Consider the following 5509-nt stretch of genomic DNA (forward strand, 5'->3'; position numbering starts at 1 on the left):
CTAATTCTAGAGTCTATTGTGTTCCATTTATTTTTATGTCTATCTGCTCTCCCACATCTGACTGTAGTTTTATAGTAAGTTTGGAAATCAGATGATTTTGAAACTTCCAACTTTGTTCTCTTTTTTCAAAATGTTGTGACTGTTTTATTTGCCTAGCTGTATGAATTTTAGAGTGAGTTTGTTGATTTAGAAAAATATATACTGGGATTTTGATTGGGATTATATTGAATCTATAGATCAGTTTGGGGATAATTGGCATATTAAGAGCTTTGAACCTTCTAATCTGTGAACTGTTAGATCACTCCATTTATTTAGATCCTTTTTTATTTCTTTCGTCAGTGTTTTGTAGTTTTTACTATACAGATTTTGCACTCATTCATTTGTAAGATTTTACAGATATTCCTTTTTGGGGTGCTATTGAGAATGGTAACTCAAAAATTTAAATTTGTGATTATTCACTATTAGTATATAGAAATATTAAATATTTATATTGACATTGTATTCTTCAACCTTGATACTCATGAATTAGTTTGTTTTTTACAGTGAGAGGAAGGGAAGAAGGGGAGGAGGAGGAGGAGGAGGAGGAGGTTCATTGGTTGCTTCTTGTATGTGCCCTGATAGGAGGTCAAATCCACAACCTTGTTGTATTAGGATGATGCTCTAACCAACTATGCTACTTAGTCAGGGCACTCACTAGTTAGTTTTAATAGTTCTTTTGAAGCTTCTTTGAGAGATTTTCTGTATAGACAATCATGTCATTTATAAGTAGAGACAGTTTCTTCATTTCCAGTGTGTATGCCTTTTACTTCTTTTTCTTGCATCTTTATTATAGTTTTACTTCTTTATTTAGCCCATTGTTCTAGCCTGTCAGGAACCTTGGAATCATGAAATTATCACCTAGTTTTTTCACTGCTTATCAAAAGTTCACCAATTCTCATCCCATTTTGTATTAAAAGTACTGAACCAGATAGTTTTTGTAAAAAAATAAAACAAGCAAACCCACTTCTCATTAGGAGAAATTTCAAATATGTATAGATGTGGACAAATAATATAATGGACACCTTGCACCCATCACAGAGTTTCAGAAGTTATCAACATATGGCCAATCTTGTTTCATGGGTACTTCCACTGATTCTCCATGCCTACATAGAGATTTGACAGTGAACTCCTCCACTATGTTGTAAGCTGCCCATGTTGGGAATGGTGTCTTATTCATAATTTTATATCCAATGAATAGCTCAGCATCTTGCACATAGAACATATAATCAAGACATTTTTTGTTGAAATAAACTTTTATGGAAACTCTCACTTTAGCATAGTTTAGAAATGCTTTCTCCCTTTGCTTTTTGAAAATCAGTCTAGCTTACTTTGAGGTACTTTTCTATATTTAGTTATTTGAACAATCTTCTTTTTAAAAGCATTTTCTTTAATACATATCACAAAATACAAGTAATATATTTGAGAATGTCAAAGCATATTAATGCAGTATACTAGTTCACTCAATAGCCAATTCAAGAACCAGAATTTCACCAGTTCACCACAGCTACTGTGCTGCCTCTCTCTTTCCAGAAGTTATATGTATTGTGACTTTTCCCATTCAGAATTTAAATAGTTATATAATTATGTAGACATAACAATCTTAGAAAGGATATTGTTTAGTTTAACTCATTTTTGAGGCTTATAAAAATGCTATTATGTTATGGTTCAGTTTCTGTGAATTATCATTTAAATTAGAGAATCCAGACAATTTACATTTTATCAAATTATTTCTGGTTCAATTTAAATATACCATTTTACTTTGTTTTTGTCTTATCTGTTTTTTGTTCACTTTTCTGCTTTTCCTGACTTTTTTTCTTGATTAATTGAACATTTTTTTTAATTCTATTTCACCACCACTTGCATTTTTAGTTAAATACCTTTTATAATTTTTTGGTGATTACTCTAAGATGTACAATATGTCTTTAAGTCATTATAGTGTATTTTCACATTACATTATATCACTTCACATGGAGTATATGAACCTTATAACAGCACTTTCTTCCCTCCCAACTGTCTTACTATTGTCATACATTTTATTTCTATGTTATAAGCCCTGTAATGCACTTTTGCTGTATTTGCTTTTTTAAAGTTAGTAAGAAACATAATTAAAAACTCTATATTTACCCTAATTTTTACCATTTCTGGTGCTTTACACTTCTTCATGCAATTCTAAATTTGCGTATGATCCCATCCTCCTTCTGCCTAAGAACTTAGCTTAAAATTTATTGCAGTTCAGATCTGCTGGCATTATGTTGTCTTAGCTTTTGTTCATCTGAAAATAGCCTTTGTTTTGCCTTCCTTTATGATGTATGACTTTGCTAAATATAGAATTCTGGGTTGACAGTATTTTTCCTTTGAGCACTTTAATTACGATGTTTCATCACCTTCTAACTCACAAAATTTCTAACAAGAAGTCTGTTCTTCTTTTTCTTGAACTCCAACTACATATGTTAGATTATTTGATATTGTGCCACAGCATTGGATACTCTACTCTGGTTCATTCTCTCTCTCTCTTCCTCTCCTGCCCGCCCCGCACCCCCGTCTCTCCCTCCTTCTCTTCTTTGTTCTTAACTTTGGATAATTTTGATTGAACTATCCCAAAGTTCACGGATTCTTCCCTTAGCTATATGCAGTCTACTGATATGTCTGTTGAAAGAATTATCTCTGATATCAAGTTATTATTTATAGCTTTTCTATTTGACATTTTTAATAGTTTCCATCTCCCTGCTAAAATGCCTCATCTTTTTACATATGTCATAAAACTTTTCCATTAGATCCTTTAGCATATTAATCATAATTATTTTAAAAACTCTATCTGATAGATGTAACACCTGAGTTATCTCTGAATCTGATTCTAATTATTGCTTTATCCCTTGGAAATCATATGGGGTTTTTTTTCCTGAGTTTTTTTGTCTGTCTCATATTTTTTTATTGACTATGGGACATTATTTGTAGACAGGACAGAATGGAGGAGATCACATTTGTCTGGAAATGGGTATTTCTCTTTGCTCAGACTTATGGGGGTTTGAATCAATCTAGTCACTGGTTCAGCTGAGTTACTGTTTTGTTGTTGCTATAGTTACTCTAGGGTGTACCGCAGGTTTCAAGTTCCCCCATCAGTGAACAGCTATTACCTTGATTTCCCAGTGGGGTCTGGAGTACTGGACGCTTATTCTCTGAGCTCCTGCTCTACCCTCAGCTTTCAGGAGTCCCAATTATGCCTGTGTTGCAAGGGTCTCTCTCCACATTCTTTCCCCTTCCTCAGGGATAGCCTGTTATTGCTTGTTACTAGCTACTAGGTTTGTTGTGGGACCAGGAGATATTTTGGTTCTTCTGGGTCGGTCTTAACTTTAGCCAGGACCTGTGCCCCTGGGCCTTGTCTATAGGACAGTCTCAGTGTTTCTGTCAATTCTACTTGTATCAAGCAAACTGGACCTTGTGTCTGTGGCAGAAGCATTTCCTGATCCTCCCCTAGGGGAGCAGCCTTCTGCTTTGTATTGATGCAGCACCCTGGTACATGAAGATTTCATTTCTCTGGGCCTGGGGAAGACAACTTTGTTTCTACCCTGCCCTGGGAAAGTTAGCCGTGGCGGGAAGGGGAGTGTCACAGTGTTTCTTCAGAGGTCGATGGATTTTACTTTTATCTCTTTTCCTGTGACCCTAGATAACAGAGGGTTTGCTGCCCTTCCCTGAGGGGCTGAGGTGTTTGTTTTTTGTGAGAGATGGTCCAGGGAAGTGCAAGGTGTTTTCTACCTGAATCCAAGCAGAAGCTATTCACCTTGTGTGCCCGCACCACTGAACGGTGAGCTCTCTGTGCTCCAGTTCTGCCACTAATCTTTCCTGAGAGCACTCTGGGAGCCCAGGGGAGAAGAGCGGGTGTGTGAGTATGAACCACCCTACGTCTGGGGCTCCTGGTTATTCTCAGTTTACATACTAGCTTACAGTTGGCCTTTAAGATCTTATTAACATTTACCTGATTACTTAGCTTCTTCTGAAGGGGCCCCCTGTTTTTCTTTTACTCTAGCAAAGGGAAAATAATTTCCATGTATTTTCTCTCCTTGGAGGGGATTGCCTCTCCTGGAAATTCAGCTCTTGTGGTTGCCTTACGATGACCTCAGCTCCCCGGTGGGTTCAGTAGAAGTTATGATCTTGTATATCATCTGGTTTTTGTTGTCATTAGGATGGGAACAGCATTTTCTTGCAGCTTTCTACAGCTTAAGTGGAAGCAGGATTTATATGGCTCATTTTCTTCACTCAGCATTATATTTTTAAGATTCATTTGTGTTATTACATGTAATTACAGTTCATTTATTTCCCCTGATGTATAATATTCTATTATGTGTACATAACACAATATATCCATTCTCCTGTAAATAGATATGGGGTTGTTTTTAGTTGTTTATTTTTTATGAATGACACTGCTTTGAACACTCTTAGTCATATCTGTTGGTGCACATTTGTAAGTTTGTCTAGCTTATATATCTAGGAGGGGTTTAGTTTGATTGTAAAATATGTATGTTGAAGTTCATCCTTACAAAATAATACCTTTGATTTTTAATTTATGCCTCTACAACATATTCTGAGGGATAAAAGCTGCACACACCACTTATATTTACTCTCTTTCCTTTTTGTCATTACCTATATCCTTTTATTTTCTTTTTATGATCTCTTGGATACTAATTCCTCTTTTTCCAAAAAAAAAAAAAAATGAATCTTAGCTTTACCTGTGGCTTATGATTTAGCTCTTGTCTTCTGTTATTAATTTGCTTGGTATTTGACTCTTTACCAATGCTTCTTAAAAATATTCTGGCTGGAGAAACCAAGATGGCGGCATAGGTTAACGCCAGAGATTGCTGCCTCAAACAACCAATTCAAATTATCCCTAAAAGACGGAACGGACATCATCCAGAACCACAGGAGGGCTGGCTGAGTGGAAATTCTACAACTAGGAGTAAAGAGAATATCATACCCAGACTCAGAGGAGGCGCAGTGCTGAAGTGAAATTCTCAGGTGCGTGTGCCCGCGGAGCGGGCTGGCAGCGCGGAGGGCGCGGTTGTTGTTTACAATCGGGAGGGAGCTTCACACTCTGAGCTCCAGATCCGGGTGAGTCGCTAGGGACTCAGACTCAAACGGGAGAAGCGGGACTGTCTGGCCTCGGTCGGAACTCGGTCGGAGCTTTCTCTCCGAGGTTTGCTGGGACTCTGTGAGGCAGAGCCCCTAGGGACAGAACTGAGAGCAGCCATAACTGCTCCTTCCGCCCGCCCTGTAGATCCTCTGGGACCCGCCGCCCAAGCCCTGCAGAGCCATTTGCCGGATAGCCTCAGGCAAACGCTAGATTAGCACCGCCCTAGAGATCCAGCACAGAAGCTCTCCCATTGCAGACACAGCTGACTCTCATAGCCAGTTAGCCTGGAGGTCAAATCACCCCCGGTATTGCTGACAACAATCAAGGCTTAACAACGACAAGACT

Source organism: Myotis davidii, unplaced genomic scaffold (genome assembly GCF_000327345.1).
Source record: "Myotis davidii unplaced genomic scaffold, ASM32734v1 scaffold345, whole genome shotgun sequence".
Classification (NCBI taxonomy): Eukaryota; Metazoa; Chordata; class Mammalia; order Chiroptera; family Vespertilionidae; genus Myotis; species Myotis davidii.